This window comes from Haematobia irritans, chromosome 3 (assembly GCF_050003625.1).
Source record: "Haematobia irritans isolate KBUSLIRL chromosome 3, ASM5000362v1, whole genome shotgun sequence".
Taxonomy (NCBI): domain Eukaryota; kingdom Metazoa; phylum Arthropoda; class Insecta; order Diptera; family Muscidae; genus Haematobia; species Haematobia irritans.
Window position 1 is genome coordinate 141,209,648 of NC_134399.1, and position 24,052 is coordinate 141,233,699.

The window sequence follows — 24,052 nt, forward strand, 5'->3', positions numbered from 1 at the left end:
ACGGATTCTATAAGCCCAAGAAGTAAAATCGGGAGATCTGTTTATAGGGGGGATATATCAAAACATGGACCGATACTCACCATTTTTAGCACACCTCTTTATGGTCCCAAAATATCTCTAGATTTCCAATTTCAGGCAAATTGGATAAAAACTTCTGTTTCTATAAGCCCAAGACCCCAAATCGAGAGGTCGGTTTATATGGGACTATATCAAAACCTGGACCAATATACCCCATCTTCGAATTTGACCTGCCCGCAGACAAACGACGAGCTTGTGCAAAATTTCAGCACGATTGCTTCATTATTGAATACTGTAGCGTGATTACAACAGACAGACAGACGGACAGACGGAAATCGATATTTCGATGTGTTACAAATGGAATGACAAACTTATTATACCCCCGTCACCATTCTATGGAGGTGGGTATACAAAAAACGAATCTTCGACTTCCAACTTTTAGAAAAATCGTCGTTTTGATTTTTCGAATCTTCTAATTCTGCAAAGTGTGACCTTTTCACTTCTTCAAAATTTAGAAACTAAAGGGAATAAAAGTAAACCCTGAACGATTACAACGTACCTTGAACGTATAGGAAGGCTGATACCTAACGCAACAAACTAAACCCTAAACCGTTGGATGGGGGTATACTAACTTTGTCATTCCACATCGAAATATTGGTCTTAAACCCCATATAATATTTATATTCTGGATCGTGGTTCTGAGTCGATCTTGCGATGTCCGTCCGAACGAAAGAAGCTATCGACTTAAAATTTTATTTTCTTTTTCCCTACGGGAAATGGATAAACTCCAGAACCGGTACAGGACTCGTCCTTGGTATGTATGGACCAGTCCCAATGCTGGTCAAAACGTATGGAAGGGGTAAATTTACACTTTAGTACACGATTTGGACCTTTGCAAAAAACACATCCTGGGACAGTTTAAGACGACCACCCCATAGACAGGTGGCCATGAACGAGTCTTGGACAATCTCTTGTTTTATTTTGAGCATCTATAACTGAAAAATAGATTATTCTTATATTTCAGTAAATATATAGATCCAATAAAAATGTATAGCATTTATATGAAATTTAAAAAACTGCGATAAACTGGAGCATCGCTGCCAATCTTGTGATAAGTCCGTCAGTGAAAATTGCACCAATTTTCCCATAGCCGTTATTGATGTAGATCGGATGGTATTGCAATTGGCTATATCGCACCACTTTTAGGCCCTATATAAACCCACCCTCCGATTTGCCTATGGGGTCCTTTCGAAAGAGCAAATTTCATTCGATACAATTGAAATTTGGTGCGTGATGTAAGTATGTGCCCTCAATAAGCATTCGAAACTTATCTCCAGATTTGACTTGCGGAGGCTCTTGGAACACCAAATTTCATCCAATACGGTTTAAATTTGGTTCGCGATGTATGTATAACAAGCAAGCAAAAATTGATCCATTTCGGTCCATAATCATATATAGGCTCCAAATAAACCGAACCCAGATTTGATTTATGGAACTTCTTGGAAGACTCCGGTTGAAATTTGATACGTGAAATTAGCAGTTCCCTAATTATTTATATCCTCCGTAAAAGCCAACCCCCAAAGTTTTAACTTTGTTGTTTCGGAAACCTGTTTAATGTTAAGGCCAAAAATTTGATATGCGTAAAAGTGAACCGATATGGTCCATTTGCAATACCATCCGATCTACATCAATAAAAACTACTTGTGCCAAGTTTCAAGTCGATAGCTTGTTTTGTTCGGAAGTTAGCGTGATTTCAACAGACGGACGGACATGCTCAGATCAACTCAGAATTTCACCACGACCCTAATGCATTAGGGGTAGAACACAATGTTAGTAAAAAACAAGTAAGGAAAGTCTAAAGTCGGGCGGGGCCGACTATATTATACCCTGCACCACTCTGTAGATCTAAATTTTCGATACCATATCACATTCGTCAAATGTGTTGGGGCTATATATAAAGGTTTGTTCCAAATACATACATTTAAATATCACTCGATCTGGACAGAATTTGATAGACTTCTACAAAATCTATAGACTCAAAATTTAGGTCGGCTAATGCACTAGGGTGGAACACAATGTTAGTAAAAAAATATGGGAAACATTTAAATCTGGAGCAATTTTAAGAAAACTTCGCAAAAGTTTATTTATGATTTATCGCTTGATATATATGCATTAGAAGTTTAGGAAAATTAGAGTCATTTTTACAACTTTTCGACTAAGCAGTGGCGATTTTACAAGGAAAATGTTGGTATTTTGACCATTTTTGTCGAAATCAGAAAAACATATATATGGGAGCTATATCTAAATCTGAACAGATTTCAACCAAATTTGGCACGCATAGCTACAATGCTAATTCTACTCCCTGTGTAAAATTTCAACTAAATCGGAGTTAAAAATTGGCCTCTACGGTCATATGAGTGTAAATCGGGCGAAAGCTATATATGGGAGATATATCTAAATCTGAACCGATTTCAACCAAATTTGGCACGCATAGCAACAATGCTAATTATACTCCCTGTGCAAAATTTCAACTAAATCGGAGCAAAAAATTGGCCTCTGTGGTCATTTGAGTGTAAATCGGGCGAAAGCTATATATGGGAGCTATATCTAAATCTGAACCGATTTCAACCAAATTTGACATGCATAGCTACAATGCTAATTCTACTCCCTGTGCAACATTTCAACTAAATCGGAACAAAAAATTGGCCTCTGTGGGCAAATGAGTGTAAATCGGGCGAAAGCTATATATGGGAGCTATATCTAAATCTGAACCGATTTGGCTGATATTTTGCGAGTTTTTCGAGACTCATAAAATATTCGGATGTACGGAATTTGAGGAACATCGGTTGATATACACGCCAATTATGACCAGATCGGTGAAAAATATATATGGCAGCTATATCTAAATCTGAACCGATTTTTTCCAAAATCAATACGGATCGTCTTTGAGCCGAAACATGACCCTATACCAAATTTTAGGACAATCGGACTAAAACTGCGAGCTATACTTTGCACACAAAAATACATCAACAGACAGACAGACAGACGGACAGACAGACAGACGGACATCGCTAAATCGACTCAGAATTTAATTCTAAGACGATCGGTATACTAAACGATGGGTCTCAGACTTTTCCTTCTTGGCGTTACATACAAATGCACAAACTTATTATACCCTGTACCACAGTAGTGGTGAAAGGTATAAATATGGGAAACATTTAAATCTGAAGCAATTTTAAGGAAACTTCGCAAAAGTTTATTTATGGTTTATCGCTCGATATATATGTATTACAGGTTTAGGAAAATTAGAGTCATTTTTACAACTTTTCGACTAAGCAGTGACGATTTTACAAGGAAAATGTTGGTATTTTGACCATTTTTGTCGAAATCAGAAAAACATATATATGGGAGCTATATCTAAATCTGAACAGATTTCAACCAAATTTGGCACGCATAGCTACAATGCTAATTCTACTCCCTGTGTAAAATTTCAACTAAATCGGAGTTAAAAATTGGCCTCTACGGTCATATGAGTGTAAATCGGGCGAAAGCTATATATGGGAGATATATCTAAATCTGAACCGATTTCAACCAAATTTGGCACGCATAGCAACAATGCTAATTATACTCCCTGTGCAAAATTTCAACTAAATCGGAGCAAAAAATTGGCCTCTGTGGTCATTTGAGTGTAAATCGGGCGAAAGCTATATATGGGAGCTATATCTAAATCTGAACCGATTTCAACCAAATTTGACATGCATAGCTACAATGCTAATTCTACTCCCTGTGCAACATTTCAACTAAATCGGAACAAAAAATTGGCCTCTGTGGGCAAATGAGTGTAAATCGGGCGAAAGCTATATATGGGAGCTATATCTAAATCTGAACCGATTTGGCTGATATTTTGCGAGTTTTTCGAGACTCATAAAATATTCGGATGTACGGAATTTGAGGAACATCGGTTGATATACACGCCAATTATGACCAGATCGGTGAAAAATATATATGGCAGCTATATCTAAATCTGAACCGATTTTTTCCAAAATCAATACGGATCGTCTTTGAGCCGAAACATGACCCTATACCAAATTTTAGGACAATCGGACTAAAACTGCGAGCTATACTTTGCACACAAAAATACATCAACAGACAGACAGACAGACGGACAGACAGACAGACGGACATCGCTAAATCGACTCAGAATTTAATTCTAAGACGATCGGTATACTAAACGATGGGTCTCAGACTTTTCCTTCTTGGCGTTACATACAAATGCACAAACTTATTATACCCTGTACCACAGTAGTGGTGAAAGGTATAAATATGGGAAACATTTAAATCTGAAGCAATTTTAAGGAAACTTCGCAAAAGTTTATTTATGGTTTATCGCTCGATATATATGTATTACAGGTTTAGGAAAATTAGAGTCATTTTTACAACTTTTCGACTAAGCAGTGACGATTTTACAAGGAAAATGTTGGTATTTTGACCATTTTTGTCGAAATCAGAAAAACATATATATGGGAGCTATATCTAAATCTGAACCGATTTCAACCAAATTTGGCACGCATAGCTACAATGCTAAATCTACTCCCTGTGCAAAATTTCAATTAAATTGGGCCAAAACTCTGGCTATTAGAACCATATTAGTCTATATCGGGCGAAAGATATATATGGGAGCTATATCTAAATCTGAACCGATTTCAATCAAATTTGGCACACATGATTATACTACCAATTGTACTCCTAGTGCAAAATTTCAAAGAAATTGGGCCAAAACTCTGGCTTTTAGGACCATATTAGTCCATATCGGGCGAAAGATATATATGGGAGCTATATCTAAATCTGAACCGATTTCAATCAAATTTTTCACACTTGACTATACTACTAATTGTACTCCTAGTGCAAAATTTCAACCAAATTCGGCCAAAAATCTGGCTTCTGGGGCCATATAAGTCCATATCGGGCGAAAGATATATATGGGAGCTGTATCTAAATCTGAACCGATTTCAATCAAATTTTGCACATACGACTATACGACTAAGTGTTATGTTTGTACAAAATTTCAAGCAAAACGGTAAAAAAATCTGGCTGCTGGGTCCATATTAGCCCATACCCGGCGAAAGATATATATGGGAGCTATATCTAAATTTGCACCGATTTCTTCCAAAATCAATAGGGTTCTATTCTGTCCCAAATTAGGAACATGTGCCAAATTTGAAGGCGATTGGACTTAAATTGCGACCTAGACTTTGATCACAAAAATGTGTTCACAGACAGACGGACGGACAGACGGACATGGTTATATCGACTCAGGGACCCACCCTGAACATTATTTCCAAAGATACCATGTGTCTATCTCGTCTCTTTCTGGGTGTTACAAACATATGCACTAACTTATAATACCCTGTTCCACAGTGTGGCGCAGGGTATAAAAAGGTGCCAAGAACTAAAAATTTTCGTGGAAGTGAAAATTATGTGAGGGAATGAGCACAATCTTCTTTGGGGAAAATTTTTCCAAGCATATAATATTTTTGGGCTCAAAATGTTTCCAAACATATAATATGTTCACATAAAACAAACATATTAATGTTTTGGCAGTATCCAATAATATATAGGTTATGTGGCAGCCCGATGTATCAGGCTCATTTAGACTATTCAGTCCATTGTGATACCACAGTGGTGAACTTCTCTCTTATCACTGAGTGCTGCCCGATTCCATGTTAAGCTCAATGACAAGGGACCTCCTTTTTATAGCCGAGTCCGAACGGCGTTCCACATTGCAGTGAAACCACTTAGAGAAGCTTTGAAACCCTCGGAAATGTCACCAGCATTACTGAGGTGGGAATAATATATATGCTTCCTGCAAAATATGTTTGGAACATATGTTAGAGAAGCGATTTTTTTAGGGTGTGGTTTCAGCATAATGCGAAACGGCGTTCGAACCCGGCTATAAAAAGGATGACCCCTGTCATTGAGCTAAACATGGTATCGGGCAGTAGTCATAGATTAACGTGTCTCCAAATAAATATGGAATTTTTCTGTAAGAATCCAATAATATAACACTGTGCCACGTGTCTTGTGTAGAGAGTGTCGATGGTTATCCATTTCCTTCGCATCAAGAAATGGAGAAAAAACTCGTCGCGACTGGTGACTGACAGATTTCAATTCTTTTCATTTTTTTTTTACAGAAATCTTGCTAAAATAACACCCCCAGGTGGCATGGTATGCCATTGTGGCTTGTTTGATATTTTTCTACAGATGTTTGTTTTTTGTTCACATTAAGTCTATTGCGGGAACTTTCCTTTAATGTAGACTGAAATCAATTAAGGTTTTGATAAATGGATCAGTATTTTATAGATAACCGTACAATAATCAATTTGCGAATTGAATATGCATTTGGGAACATTTTATATTAGCATAAATTTGAAGGGCAGTGCACCATTTATGTTTTTTTTTCGTTTGTGGATTAAATGTGTGTTCTACTAAATAATGCCATGACCTGTAATTACATTTTTATTTAATCCAAGCAAAAGCATATTTCGTTGGTCAGGTATTATGCTAAAGCATTTTAGTAATTAAAAATCATTAAAAGTTCAATGATAAGAACAAAGACCTAGTAGTAATCCATGTGTTACTGCTCACTATGTCTGATGCTTGGGAATATTTAAATAAATTGCCAATTAATAAACTGGCGCCAAAAATATATTTGTTAATTAAATGGTAAAAACTTGTATAATGAAATAATTTAAAGTTATTTAGAAAATTCAGGAATGCTAATTTTAATTTGCTTTCACTATAAAATATTGTAGATATAATATTGACTCACAATTTCAATTATCAAGAATGCAATGGATTTGAATATTAAAAGTAATTTTCTTCATTTTTCTTTAATATTAATATTAATTTTAATTTTTATTTTATTTATTTAAATTTTTATTTTTTCTTTTATCCTTAAAATTTAATTATTGTATGGGGATGTTTTAACATTTATAATCCTGCACTGTAATTATAAGATTTTAATCTTGTTGTAGAGGTACTCAATAAAATGAAATGAAAACTCTGGCTTTTGAGGCTATATAAGTCCAAATCGGACGAAAAATATATATGGGAGCTATATCTAAATCTGAACCGATTTTAACCAAATTTGGCACACTTACCGATACTATTAAACGTACTCCTTGTGCAAAATTTGAACCAAGTCAGGACAAAAATCTGGCTTTTGAGGCCACATAAATCGGACGGAAAATATATATGGGAGCTATATCTAAATCTGAACCGATTTCAATCAAATTTACCAAGCATTGGTAGAATGTCAATTCTACTCTCTGTGCAAAATTTCACGAAAATCAGTAGGAAACTTTGGCCTCTGTTGCCATATGAGTCTAAATCGGACGAAAGATATATCTAAATTTGAACCGATTTTTCTGATATTTTGCTAGTTTTTCGAGACTCATAAAATATTTGGATGTACAGAACTTGAAGAACATCGGTTGATAAACACGCCAATTATGACCAGATCGGCGATAAATATATATGAGAGCTATATCTAAATCTGAACCGATTTTTCCAAAATCAATAGCGATTGTCTTTGTCCCAAAAAACGACCACATGCCAAATTTGAGGACGATCGGACTTAAACTGCAACCTGTACATTGCACACAAAAATGCATGAACAGACAGACGGATGGACCGACAGACGGACATCGCTAATCGACTCAGAATTTAATTCTAAGACGATCGGTACACTAAACGATGGGTCTCAGACTTTTCCTTCTTGGCGTTACATACAAATGCAAAAACTTATTATACCCTTCTTTTTTTCATGTTAGGATACCAAATTTAAGTCGAATCACTTACCTATATGGACAAGACGTCTTCGTTGAAAAGTTTATCGACTTTTGGACTTTTGCAAAATTCACATTCGTTTTTTATGGACATGAAATCTTTGGCCTCACGACAATATTTTTTGAGTGTATGGATATTTATCGAGATTAACTTAAATTTTAGCAAAGCTTGTAACATGATAACTTCTGCAACTGATGAAATTTTAAGCTGCGTTTTTTATTTTTCATTCATATCACGCATAGAAAAACCACGTTTTGACATAGTTGCCGCATCCATTTAATGCTTATCTAGAGCATGTAATTGCCGCGAAAACCATGTATTTTGTCTTTGTAAAAATAGTTTTCGAGCGGAGAAAAATGTATGGTGGCAATAAGCATTTGAATGATTCTCAAATACCGCAAACATGTTCTATCATTTAAATGATAGAATTTGAGATCATTAAATGGTCAGGAAAATCATGTACCTGACCATTCATTTTTTTTTTACTTTTTTACAGGGAAAAAAGTATTTTTATAGGTTAAGTATAGACATGTCTAGTACCATTACATGGCCATAAAGAGCATTTACATTTTTTTCGTGACCATTTAATTTTTTAACTTTTTTGCAGCGAAAAGAATTTTATAAAAACATTGAGCAGGTACACACGATTTTCATTTTGCGCGTCAGTCGTGTATTGATTGTTTCTTGGAATGGACGGAGAATACGGATTTACTGTGTTTTGTGTTAATTTATTTATTCAGAAGTGGCACGTGGTTTTATGTGAACACAAAAAAGGAAAGTGTAATTGAAAAAATGTACCTGTTTTTGTTCTGCATTTTGCTATATGGATCATTTATTTTTATTTGCAGTTACATGATGTCTGTGTTTGTACATTTGATGGGCACGATGTAAATATGGAATAATTACTTATTGTTGAAATTGAAATAAAATAGAGTGTATAAAAATATATGTTGTTTGCTTGAACGGCATTATAAATACAAATAAACAATTAATTAGTTTATAAATAAATAAAAACAAACAAATAAATTTAATTTTGTGTTTTCTTTTCTCAAGTGGCGTCCTTTTGTCGACGATGAAAAAAGTTTTTTCATAAAGATCAAAACATTTTAGGTTGTGACTATGTTCTTTTAAATAGGAGAAAAACATTTTTAATGAATACCATAACATTTTAAATCGTGACCATTGTCTTTTCATTCAAACAAAATTTTTTTATCAATACAATAACATTTTAGCTCCTATCATATTATTTGATTCAAACAAACTTCTTTTTATCAATATAATAACATTTTAGATGAGAACAATATTATTTTTCTTAGAACCATGTTCACTGAGCCAACATGGTTGCAAGTGAAAATGTTACATGGTCGCTGCAAAAATAGCTCCTATCATTTTATTTTGCTCTTCGAATATGATCGTGACAATCATGTTTCTTCTCTGCGTGATCCCAACAAAACAAAAAAAAATGGGAAAATATCCTCCCAAAGATAAATTTGGCTTCAATTTTTCAAATCATTTCTCTATTTTTCGGATTATTTCTGAGGGGGTTTTCGTCCAAATTTTGGAAAGCCAGCAACGAGCAACCAGGAGAGAAATAGAAAAATTATTCACATTTAAATTTGGGAGGGTTCTAACTATAACCACTTGTGGTTTCCGCTTAAATTCAATCACGAATAGCTTTATTTCGGAATCAACTTTATGTTTCCATGGACTTAAATAAAATGTTTTTTAAGCTTGTAAATAATAAAATAAAACAAGTATATACGGCCGTAAGTTCGGCCAGGCCGAAGCTTATGTACCCTCCATCATGGATTGCGTAGAAACTTCATCTAAATACTGCCATCCACAATCGAATTACTTAAGTTGGGGTAACGCTTGCCGATGGCAAGGTATCTTAAAACCTCCTAACACCATCTTCTAAATTGGATGTAAGTCCATACGTGGTATATATTAAATCAAAAAAGATCGATCTAATACGTATATTATTCAGTTGGACAAAGTAGACATAAAATTTTGACAAAATTTTCTACAGAAATAAAATTTTAACAAAATTTTCTATAGAAATAAAATTTTCACAAAATTTTCTATAGAAATAAAAATTTTGACAAAATTTTCTATAGAAAGAAAATTTTGACAAAAATTTCTACAGAAATAAAATTTTAACAAAATTTTCTATAGAAATAAACTTTTGACAAAATTTTCTATAGAAATAAAATCTTGGTAGATTATTTTTGGCTCGAGTGGCAACCATGATTATGAACCGAATAAAATTTCAACAAAATTTTCTATAGAAATAAAATTTTGACAAAATTTTCTATAGAAATAAAATTTTGACAATGATGAAAATTTTATTATGAACCGAACAAAATTTTAACAAAATTTTCTTTAGAAATAAAATTTTGACAAAATTTTCTATAGAAATAAAATTTTGGTAGATTATTTTTGGCTCTAGTGGCAACCATGATTATGAACCGATATGGACCAATTTTTGTGTGATTGGACCAATTTTGGTATGGTTGTTAGCGACCATATACTAACACCACGTGCCTAATTTGAACCGGATCGGATGAATTTTGCTCCTCCAAGAGGCTCCGGAGGTCAAATCTGGAGAATGTTTTATATGGGGGCTATATATAATTATGGACCGATATGGACCAATTCTGGCACGGTTGTTAAAGATCATATACTAACACCATGTTCCAAATTACAACCGGATTGGATGAAATTTGCTTCTCTTGGAGACTTCGCAAGCCAAATCTGGGGATCGGTTCATATGGGGGCTATATATTATTATGGACCGATGTGGACCAATTTTTGCATGGTTGTTAGAGACCATACACCAGTATCATGTACCAAATTTCAGGCGGATCGGATGAAATTTGCTTCTCTTTGAGGCTCCGCAAGCCAAATCTGGGGATCGGTTTATATGGGGGCTATATATAATTATGGACCGATGTGGACCAATTTTTGCGTGATTGTTAGAGACCATATACCAACACCATGTACCAAGTTTCAGCCGGATCGGATGAAATATGCTTCTCTTAGAGGCTCCACAAGCCAAATCTGGGGATCGGTTTATATGGGGGCTATATATAGTTAAGGACCGATATGGACCAATTTTTGCATGGTTATTAGAGACCATATACCAACATCATGTACCAAATTTCAGCCGGATCGGATGAAATTTTCTTCTCTTTGAGGCTCCGCAAGCCAAATCTGGGGGTCCCTTTATATGGGGGCTATACATAAAAGTGGACCGATATGGCCCATTTTCAATACCATCCGACCTACATCGAAAACAACTACATGTGCCAAGTTTCAAGTCGATAGCTGGTTTCGTTCGGAAGTTAGCGTGATTTCAACAGACGGACGGACGGACGGACATGCTTAAATCGACTCAGAATTTCACCACGACCCAGAATATATATACTTTATGGGGTCTTAGAGCAATATTTCGATGTGTTACAAACGGAATGACAAAGTTAATATACCCCCATCCTATGATGGAGGGTATAATGATAACAACCTGAAGTTGATTGCTATACATAAAGGGTGATTTGTTAAGAGCTTGATAACTTTTTTTTAAAAAAAAACGCATAAAATTTGCAAAATCTCATCGGTTCTTTATTTGAAACGTTAGATTGGTCCATGACATTTACTTTTTGAAGATAATTTCATTTAAATGTTGACCGCGGCTGCGTCTTAGGTGGTCCATTCGGAAAGTCCAATTTTGGGCAACTTTTTCGAGCATTTCGGCCGGAATAGCCCGAATTTCTTCGGAAATGTTGTCTTCCAAAGCTGGAATAGTTGCTGGCTTATTTCTGTAGACTTTAGACTTGACGTAGCCCCACAAAAAATAGTCTAAAGGCGTCAAATCGCATGATCTTGGTGGCCAACTTACCGGTCCATTTCTTGAGATGAATTGTTCTCCGAAGTTTTCCCTCAAAATGGCCATAGAATCGCGAACTGTGTGGCATGTAGCGCCATCTTGTTGAAACCACATGTCAACCAAGTTCAGTTCTTCCATTTTTGGCAACAAAAAGTTTGTTAGCATCGAACGATAGCGATCGCCATTCACCGTAACGTTGCGTCCAACAGCATCTTTGAAAAAATACGGTCCAATGATTCCACCAGCGTACAAACCACACCAAACAGTGCATTTTTCGGGATGCATGGGCAGTTCTTGAACGGCTTCTGGTTGCTCTTCACTCCAAATGCGGCAATTTTGCTTATTTACGTAGCCATTCAACCAGAAATGAGCCTCATCGCTGAACAAAATTTGTCGATAAACACATTTCGAACCGAACACTGATTTTGGTAATAAAATTCAATGATTTGCAAGCGTTGCTCGTTAGTAAGTCTATTCATGATGAAATGTCAAAGCATACTGAGCATCTTTCTCTTTGACACCATGTCTGAAATCCCACGTGATCTGTCAAATACTAATGCATGAAAATCCTAACCTCAAAAGAATCACCCTTTATTAGCCATACACATCGTTTATAAGATAGGAGTAAAATAATTTTTTTAAAGACAAATGTTTGGATGATCTTGAAATGAAATTCTTTTCTCTCTAGAATGCATAGTTTAAGAAAATTAGTTTTTCCTACAAGATATTATTTTTTTCGGAATTTGATGTTTTTTTGTGGTGATTACGAATTAAGCTCTCTATTGTATGTTCCATTCTATGGTGGAGTGAATAAAAATATTTATTGCTAGTTATTGCACTTAAAAACTAATAACATGTTTTAACTATATCTACAAAAAATCATACGGATGTATATGCCAATGACTCATTTCGAGACGTGGACAATGCCATCGTACTATGCATTAGACATGAACTGCTTCTTATAACATGACCGTGTCTACCTCAAGTCACTTAATATTGTTGTTTACTTCAATTCAAGTTAATGGTATTTTCTTAAGTACAAAGGAAACGTAAACTTTCTAAAGACCTGAAAATAATGAATTTATGAATCAATGATTCCGTCCGTTGCCAGAACCAATATTAAAAGTGCTGGTAAAAAAACAAAAAAACAAAAACTTTCTCAACTCCTCCCAGAGTGCTGTGACCAATTCGCTTAATCACTTCATTACAACATTTGTGAGGGAATAACCATCGTCAGCACTAACTAATGCTTTTACTCTGGATACGAAATTAAATTGAATTCTAACGAACATAATGGAGAAACCATCATAAAACCAGACCTTTGTTTAGCAAGCCCCAAAGGTCAAATGTAAGGAGTTGTTCGTGTTCTTATGAGTTTTGAGTAATAGTCTGCTTTCCGACACATCAATGAAGTTTTAATGTGAAGTATATGAAAATGGCATTCATGTTGTGTAGATCGAATCGTTTACACACTACACGATGAATTAAATGGAAAAGACACTACGAATTTTGAGGAAATTCTAAAGCAGACCACGGCCACCATCATTTCTAAGCTGCAACCATAATTTCTATGCCGCTCACCGTCCGACAGCTGATCGAATATTTAGAGTGGCAGTCCATTATATTATTAACAGGCTTACAAAAGCACTTTGATCTATGGTATTAAGAAATAAAGTTATTCTTGAAGGAATCCATGCGTGGTGCTTTATATTTGGCTTGAAAACCACAAGTGACTATTCTTAGAGCCCTCTAGCATTGCTCGTTGCCGTTATACTGGCATTGTTGTATCGCGTCCAAAAAGTAGACGAAACATACGGTAACTACACGGACGAAAAAGACTGTTTTTCATATGTTTGGGTGTAAAAACTATATGTTTGGAACTAAAATTTTTTAACACATTAGTTTTTAGTGCAAGCATATAATGTTTATAAACTAGCACAACATCTTTGGGACATATATGCTGATATGTTAGAACATATTATGTTTGGGACATAAAATGTTTGTAAATATAATATGCTTGGATGCAACTATATATTAACTTAGAAATAGCCTATAAACATATATGTGTTTAGAAAGAGATACCTAGAGAGTATGCTGCAAGTAAAATAATGGAAGTAACCAATTGGCGCCTTAAAAATATATCCACACAAAGAAAATTTCATTAAAATTTTTCTACCAGTGTATGACCTAAGGTGAAATATGTGAACAATACAAACAATATTTTGTTTGAACCAATCTTGAAAATATATATGCTTGAAGCAAAATGTGTTTGGGGTATATGTTATAGAAGCGTTTTTTTTTTTTTTTTGAGGGTGTACTATCAGACTTGACCGAAATCCAAGCGTCAGTCGTAGAAAGCTGGACCGTGAGCTGAACATATCAAGAGATCGGATGCAACACATCCTTGCAAAAAAATGTGCAAGTTATTCTAAAGGCACAACTTTAAAAGCACTTCCAAAAATGTCCTCCCATAGATGTTTTTTATTTTAACTATACACACGGACGAAAAAGACTGTATGTTTGGGTGTAAAAATTATATGTTTGGAACTCAAATTTTTTAACACAATAATTTTAAGTGCAAGCATATAATGTTCATACACTAGCATAACATGTTTGGGACATATATGTTGATATGTTAGGACATATTATGTTTGGGACATAAAATGTTTGTAAATATGATATGATTAGATGCAAATATATATTAGTTTGGAAATAGGCTATAAACATATATGTGTTTAGAAAGAGAGACCTAGAGAGTATGCTGCAAGTAAAATAATGGAAGTAATCAATTGGCGCCTTAAAAATATATCCACGCAAAGAAAATTTCATTAAAATTTTTTACTACCAGTGTATGCCCTAAGGTGAAGCATAATATGTTTGAACAATACAAACAATACTTTGTTTGGACCAATTCTGAAAATATTTATGATTGAAGCAAAGTGTGTTTGGGGTATATGTTACAGAAGCGATTTTTTTTTTTTTTTTTTTTGAGGGTGCAGGAAGTTCTTTTAGTTCAACTTTTTAAAACTCACTTTTTTCTTATTTTTAATAGATAATTTTATAATTTTTTATTTCAAATAGCTTGAACACAGAGTAATATTTAATGAAATGTTACAAGTTATTTAAATTTTGTCGAAAATATGCTTATTCCTCTCTATAAATTTTGCAAATTTTTGAAAATATTTGTGGTCAAACGATCAGACAAGCGTTAGAATGCATTAAAAGTTATAAAAATATTTATTTGGCAAAATACCATAACATTTTTTAATTCACATCCAAAACACTGAATACGGATTACACCTTAAGAAGTGATGCAAATTCAGTACAACGGCTGTTGAAGTGGTGGACAGCCGTCCTATGACAACCCAGCAAAATAAGCGTTGCCAAAAAAGGAGTTAAGTTGGCGCAGAAGCAATGAATTTAACATGGGATTGTCATAGGACAAAGATGTTCCAAAAAGATGCAAGAGCTCACCAATAAAGTTAGGCTGGATAGATCCAAGGAATTGTTTCGCTTGTATCAAAGTGGCCAGTTCCTCCGATGAGAATCCATTCCAAATTGAGCAATTGATTGCAAACAAACAAAATGTTTGGGTTTATTTGCCAAAAAGGTCAGCTGAAAATCTATACCACCATAACGCAAGCTATCCGCTTGTATTAATCGACAGTGGTATCAAAATATACGGGCAAAATGTTATGAAGACAGTATTTGAGCCCTGGATTAAGAAACATCTCTACCACAGACCATAGATATTCCAACAGCACTCAATACCATCGCTCCCACCATGTGTCAACCAAGAATGTTCCTCGCTTTATTTTTAACGCACAATGACCTTCAAAAACTCCGGATCTCAATCTGTTGTAGTTTTACGCCTGGAGCCTTTTCAAGAGTAAGGTTGGCACTGAAAAATACCAAAATATCGACCATCTCAAGACGGCGCTTCGCTGGCAATGGGTAAAAAACTTAGGTTAGGTGACAGCCTGATGTATCAGGCTCACTGAGATTATTTAGTCCATTGTGATACCACAGTGGTTCTCTCTTATCACTGAGTGGTGTCATATTCCAATGTAGCTTAATGACAAGGAACCTCCTTTTTGTAGCCGAGTCTGACCAGCGTTCCACATTGCAGTGACACCACTTAGAGAAGCTTTGAAACACTCAGAAATGTCACCAGAATTACTGAAGTGGGATAATCTACCGCTGAAAAACTGTTTGGTGTTAGGATAGGTTAGGTTAGGTTAGGTGGCAGCCCGATGTACATTGGTGAACTTCTCTCTTATCACTGAGTGCTGCCCGATTCCATGTTAGCTCAATGACAAGGGACCTCCTTTTTATAGCCGAGTCCGAACGGCGTTCTACATTGCAGTGAAACCACTTAGAGAAGCTTTGAAACCCTCAGAAATGTCAACAGCATTACTGAGGTGGGATGATCCAATGCTGAAAAACCTTTTGGTGTTCGGTCGAAGCAGGAATCGAACCCGCGACCTTGTGTATGCAAGGCGGGCATGCTAACCATTGAACCCTTTACAAAAGTATGTTTCTCTAAAGCATCCAAGAACGCTCTTCCAGAGATGAGCTTTTTTTAAATTTTACATGAAGTTATTTTGGGGTCATATGAAAAAATCTCACCAAAAACAAATTGAAAGACCGGGATCCTCCATCAATTTTTTCCACGTTCGATGAAATTTTTGGACCAGCCTTAGAAGATACGCTTTGATGGTTGGAGGTTAAAATTTAAATTTTGGACAATTAAATGTGGCAAAAAAGAACCAAGCATAAAAAACAAAACACAATTAAAATAAAATTAAATTTTTGACGCCTGCGGGGATTTGAACCTGTATTTTTTCATTTTCATGGAAGTTATTGAAGAGGTTTTGCTAATTACGATAATTTTATTTAATTTTTTATTTTTTTTTTTTATACCCTGCGCCACACTGTGGAACAGGGTATCATAAGTTAGTGCATATGTTTGCAATACCCAGAAGGAGACGAGATAGACACATGGTGTCTTTGGCAATAAGGCTCAGGGTGGGTCCCAGAGTCGATCTAGCCATGTCCGTCTGTCCTTCCGTCCGTTTAAATTTTATTGAAATCGGTTGAGATTTAGATATAGCTCTCATATATATGTTTCGCATGTCAAATTTTGTTGAAATCGGTTCAGATTTCTATATAGCTTCCATATATATGCTTTTCCGATTTGGGCAAAAATGACCAAAATACCCACATTTTCCTTATAAAATCGTCACTGCTAATTCGAAAACTTGTAAAAGTGACTCAAATTTTTCTTTATTTCAATACATATGTATCGACCTCAAAATTGGTTCAGATTAAAATGTTTCCCATATTTTTTACTAATATAGTGTACCATCCTAGGACATTAACCGTCTTAAATTTTAAGTCTATAGGTTATAAATTTTGTTCAGATGGAGTCAGATTTAAATGTTTGTATGTTGGACAAAAACCTTTAAATATAGCACCCAACACATTTGACGGATTGGATATAGTATCGAAAATGTGGATTTACAAAATGGTGCAGGATATAATATAGTCGGCTCCGCCCGACTTTAGACTTTCCTTTTTTTTGAGTTTAAATGGGAAAACAATATTTCTACAAAAATATACGCCAAAAATAAAAAAAATGTGCAGCAATAAAAATAATCCTTTGAAAAAATATTTGATAAAAAATATGCCTTTGTTGAAATTTGAAATTGTGGTATTTATTTTTCCATTCATACTAATAAAGAACATCTCGCTACGCAGTTAAAATTTTATACGATTATATTGAATTAACGTTTTGACGCTTCGTGTTCAATCATTTTTGTGGCTGAGTGTGTAAGACTTTCTCAACCCCCTGTGCGAGTGATAAAGTTTTTCAACTGGTAAAAATTTAATAATTAGAATTTAAAAATGTTATAATAAATATTAAAAGAATTTTTATTGTTTTTTTAATTTTTCACTCAAATGAACTTCCTCTAAACAATGAAAAGGATCCGAAAACGAAGAACATCCATCCTTATATAAGCCCATGTAAGAAGATTCATTGCAGATGATCCAAGTTTGCACTATTTCAGGATCACCAGTTGGTGATTAAAAACTACTTTTTTGGAAGCTGTTTTCATGTTGAGTAAGCATTTGCTTTACGCTCTTTAAGCCTTTTGTATTTCAACAATAGAGAACAAAAATAAATATCAATAATCAAAAATAGCTTTATTGTTTTTCAAAATAAAACAAAAATTATCAACTACTAAAACAAATTATAAATCATCATTAGATATACCACCTTCTCCACTGGTGTAGGGCTTCAAATTAACAAAATATTTAGGTGTACTACAAAACAGGAGTCATTCCTTCACTTTAATAAAAATAAAACATGCAGACGTTTCGTTATAAAAATTAAGTTATCAACGCTTTCAGGAGTAATCATTACGAAACGAATAAATATCGCGTGTTTTTTTTATTTTCCTTGGTTCATTTTATCTTTAACGTGGTATTCCCTAAAAGACAAACCAAGACAAACTTTGCATTCATTGAATATCCTTATGGATTTTTAAGGAAACAAAAAACTCAAAGTGAAAACACCCACCAAATCAACCCTAATTTCGTCTCGACGACGATAGCAAATTGTCTCGTCTTTGGTTAAAAAAAAGAACTTGTCTGTGCTCCATATTAAATGGCATTGCCTCATTTGCCCGCGATAATCTCTTTTATTTGTCTAGGAGTGAAAGAAAAAGCCTATAAGTATTTACTTTCTGTCATTTGTGTTTTGACTCCTTATGTGTTCTTTCTTTCTCCTTCGGGGTATTAAGATCATCGATATGAGATTAGAAAATATGAGTCATTCCCGTATTGAGTGCACAAAAATTAATAATTGACATAAAAAAAGAACTGTAAGCATAGCTAGAACTCTATTTAGTACAGAGAAAAGAACGAGAGTGAGATAATTTTGTTACATAGCTTTAATTTTCAGTACTCTCAAAAAAACGGGACCTAAATTTTTGTTCATGGAATTATTATGTGCCGACTTAATTTTTTTTATACCCACCACCATAGAATGCTGACGGGGGTATAATAAGTTTTTCATTCCGAAATATCGATTTCCGACTATATAAAGTATATATATTCTCGATCAGGGAGAAATTCTAAGACGATATAACGATGTCCGTCTGTATGTCTGTCTGTTGTAATCACGCTACAGTCTTCAATAATGAAGCAAACGTGCTGAAATTTTGCACAAACTCGTCTTTTGTCTGCAGTCAGTTCAAGTTCGAAGATGGGCTATATCGGTCCATGTTTTGGTATAGCCCCCACATAGACCGATCTCCCGATTTTATTTCTTGGGCTTCTAGAATCCGTAGTTTTTATCCAATTTGCCTAAAATTTGAAAACTAGAGTTACTTTAGGACCATACAGAGGTGTGCTAAAAATAGGGCATATCAGTTCATGTTTTGGTATAGCACCCATATAGACCGATCTCCCGATTTCACTTCTTGGACTTATAGAAATCGTAGTTTTTATCCAATTTGCCTCAAATTGAAAATCAAGAGGTATTTTAGGACCATAAAAAGGTGTGCCGGATGTGGTGAGTATCGGTCCATGGTTTGATATAGCCACCATATAGACCAATCGCCTGATTTTATTTCTTGGGCTTCTAGAATCCGTAGTTTTTATCCAATTTGCCTGAAATTTGAAATCTAGAGGTATTTTAGGACCTTAAAGAGTAATGCCAAAAATTATGAGTATCGGTCCATGATTTGATATAGCCCCCATATAGACCGATCTCCCGATTTTACTTCTTGGGCTTATAGAAACCGTAGTCTTTATCCAATTTGTCTGAAATTGAAAATATAGAGGTATAGTAGTACCACAAATATGTGTGCCGAAAATAACGTGTATTGGTCCGCCGAAAATGGTGAGTATAGGTCAATGTTTTATTATAGCCTCCATATAGACCGATCTCCCAATTATACTTTTTGGGCTTGTAGAAACCGTGGTTGTTGTCCAATTTGTCTGAAATTGAAAATCTGTAGGTTTTTATACCCTGCGCCACACTGTGGAACAGGGTATTATAAGTTAGTGCATATGTTTGCAACACCCAGAAGGAGACGAGATAGACACATGGTGTCTTTGGCAAAAATGCTCAGGATGGGCTCCTGAATCGATATAGCCATGTCCATCTGTCCGTCTGTCCGTGAACACATTTTGTAATCAAAGTCTAGGTCGCAGTTTTAGTCCAATCTACTTCAAATTTGGCACAAGTATGTGTTTTGGCTCAGAATAGAACCCTATTGATTTTGGAAGAAATCGGTTCAGATTTAGATATAGCTCCCATATATATCTGTCGCCCGATATGGACTTATATGGCCCCAGAAGCCACAGTTTTACCCTAATTTGCTTAAAATTTTGCACAAGAAAAACAATTAGTACTATAGTCAAGTGTACAAAATTTTATTGAAATCGGTTCAGATTTAGATATAGCTCCCATATATATCTTTCGCCCGATATGGACTAATACGGTCCCAGAAGCCAGAGTTTTACCCCAATTTGGTTGAAATTTTGCACTAGGAGTACAATTAGTAGTGTAGTCAAGTGTGCCAAATTTTATTGAAATCGGTTCAGATGTAGATATATCTTCCATATATAGCGCTCGCACGATTTCCACTCATATGACCACAGTGGCCAATCTTTTACTCCAATTTACGCAGGGAGTAGAATTGGCGTTGTAGCTATGCATGCCAAATTTGGTTGAAATCGGTTCAGATTTAGATATATCTACCATATATAGCTTTCGCCCGATTTACACTCATATGACCACAGAGGCCAACTTTTAACTCCGATTTAGTTGAAATTTTGCACAGGGAGTAGAATTAGCATTGTAGCTATGCACACAGAGAAGAAACATGATTGTCACAATCATATTCGAAGAGCAAAATAATATGATAGGAGCTATTTTTGCGGCGACCATGTAACATTTTAACCTGCAACCATGTTGGCTCAGTGAACATGGTTCTAAGAAAAATGTAATTGTCCTCATCTAAAATGTTATTATATTGATAAAAAGAATTTTGTTTGAATGAAAAGACAATGGTCATGATTTAAAATGTTATGGTATTCATTAAAAATGTTTTTCTCTTAGTTAAAAGAACATGGTCACAACCTAAAATGTTTTGATCTTTATGAAAAAACTTTTTTCATCGTCGAAAAAAGGACGCCACTTGAGAAAACAAAACACAAAATTAACTTTATTTGTTTGTTTTTATTTATTTATAAACTAATTCATTGTTTATTTGTATTTATAATGCCGTTCAAACAAACATCATATATTTTTACACACTCTATTCTATTTCAATTTCAACAATAAGTAATTATTCCATATTTACATCGTGCCCATCAAATATACAAACGCAGACATCATGTAACTGCAAATAAAAATAAATGATACCATATAGCAAAATGCAGAACAAACAAGTATATACGGCCGTAAGTTCGGCAAGGCCGAAGCTTATGTACCCTCCATCATGGATTGCATAGAAACTTCTTCTAAACACTGCCATCCAGAATCGAATTACTTAAGTTGCGGTAACGCTTGCTGATGGCAAGGTGTCTTAAAACCTCCTAACACCATCTTCTAAATTGTATATGTAAGTCCATACGTGGTATATATTAAATCAAAAAAGATCGATCCAATACGTATATAATTCAGTTTGACAAAGTAGACATAAAATTTTTATAAAATTTTCTACAGAAATAAAATTTTAACAAAATTTTCTATAGAAATAAAATTTTAACAAAATTTTCTATAGAAATAAAATTTTCACAAAATTTTCTATAGAAATAAAAATTTTGACAAAATTTTCTATAGAAAGAAAATTTTGACAAAAATTTCTACAGAAATAAAATTTTAACAAAATTTTCAATAGAAGTAAACTTTTGACAACATTTTCTATAGAAATAAAATCTTGGTAGATTATTTTTGGCTCGAGTGGCAACCATGATTATGAACCGAATAAAATTTTAACAAAATTTTCTCTAGAAATAAAATTTTGACAAAATTTTCTATAGAAATAAAATTTTGGTAGATTACTTTTGGCTCTAGTGGCAACCATGATTATGAACCGATATGGACCAATTTTTGTGTGATTGGACCAATTTTGGTATGGTTGTTAGCGACCATATACTAACACCACGTTCCTAATTTGAACCGGATCGGATGAATTTTGCTCCTCCAAGAGGCTCCGGAGGTCAAATCTGGAGAACGTTTTATATGGGGGCTATATATAATTATGGACCGATATGGACCAATTCTGGCACGGTTGTTAAAGATCATATACTAACACCATGTTTCAAATTACAACCGGCTTGGATGAAATTTGCTTCTCTTGGAGACTTTGCAAGCCAAATCTGGGGATCGGCTTATATGGGGGCTATATATAATTATGAACCGATATGGACCAAGTTTTGCATGGTTGTTAGAGACCATATACCAATACCATGTACCAAATTTCAGGGGGAGGGGATGAAATTTGCTTCTCTTTGAGGCTTCGCAAGCCAAATCTGGAGATCGGTTTATATCAGGTCTATATATAATTATGGATGCAAGCCAAATCTCGGGATCGGTTTATATGGGGGCTATATATAATTAACGACCGATATGGACCAATTTTTGCATGGTTGTTAGAGACCATATACCAACATCATGTACCAAATTTCAGCCGGATCGGATGAAATTTGCTTCTGTTTTAGGCTCCGCAAGCCAAATCTACAGGATCGGTTTATATGGGGGCTATATATAATTATGGACCGATGTGGACCAATTTTTGCATGTTTGTTGGAGACCATATACCAACACCATGTACCAAATTTCAGCCGGATCGGATGAAATATGCTTCTGTTAGAGGCTCCACAAGCCAAATCTGAGGGTCCCTTTATATGGGGGCTATACGTAAAAGTGGAGCTATATAGCCCATTTTCAATACCATCCGACCTACATCGATAACAACTACTTGTGCCAAGTTTCAAGTCGATAGCTTGTTTCGTTCGGAAGTTAGCGTGATTTCAACAGACGGACGGACGGACATGCTTAGATCGACTCAGAATTTCACCACGACCCAGAATATATATACTTTATGGGGTCTTAGAGCAATATTTCGATGTGTTACAAACGGAATGACAAAGTTAATATTCCCCCATCCTATGATGGAGGGTATAAAAACAGGTACATTTTTATACCCACCACCATAGAATGGTGACGGGGGTATAATAAGTTTGTCATTCCGTTTGTAACACATCGAAATATCGATTTCCGACTATATAAAGTATATATATTCTTGATCAGGGAGAAATTCTAAGACGACATAACGATGTCCGTCTGTCCGTCTGTCTGTCTGTCTGTCTGTCTGTCTGTCTGTCTGTCTGTCTGTTGTAATCACGCTACAGTCTTCAATAATGAAGCAATCGTGCTGAAATTTTGCACAAGCTCGTCTTTTGTCTGCAGGCAGGTCAAGTTCGAAGATGGGCTATATCGGTCCAGGTTTTGATATAGTCCCCATATAAACCGACCTCCCGATTTGGGGTCTTGGGCTTATAGAAATCGTAGTTTTTATCCAATTTGCCTGAAATTTAAAATCTGGAGGTATTTTATGACCATAAAGAGGTGTGCCAAAAATGGTGAGTATCGGTCCACGTTTTGGTATAGCCCCCATATAGACCGATCTCCCGATTTTACTTCTTGGGCTTATAGAAACCGCAGTTTTTATTCAATTTACCTGAAATTGGAAATCTAGAGGTATTGTAGGACCACAAATATGTGTGCCAAAAATTGTGAGTATCGGTCCATATTTTGGTATAGCCCCCATATAGACCGATCTCCCGATTTTACTTTTGGGCTTATAGAAATCGCAGTTTTTATTCAATTTACCTGAAATTGGAAATATAGAGGTATTGTAGGACAACAAATACGTGTGCCAAAAATTGTGATTATCGGTCCATATTTTGGTATAGCCCCCATATAGACCGATCTCCCGATTTGGGGTCTTGGGCTTATAGAAACCGTAGTTTTTGTCCAATTTGTCTGAAATTGGAAATCTAGAGGTATTTTAGGACCATAAAGAGGTGTGCCAAAAATGGTGAGTATCGGTCCATATTTTGGTATAGCCCCCATTTTGATCGATTTCCCAATTTTACTTCTTGGGCTTCTAGAATCCGAAGTTTTTATCCTATTTGCCTGAAATTGTAAATATTCTGGTATTTTAGGCTCACAAAAACGTGTATCGGATTAAGTTTTTATCGGTCCATTTGGTAATG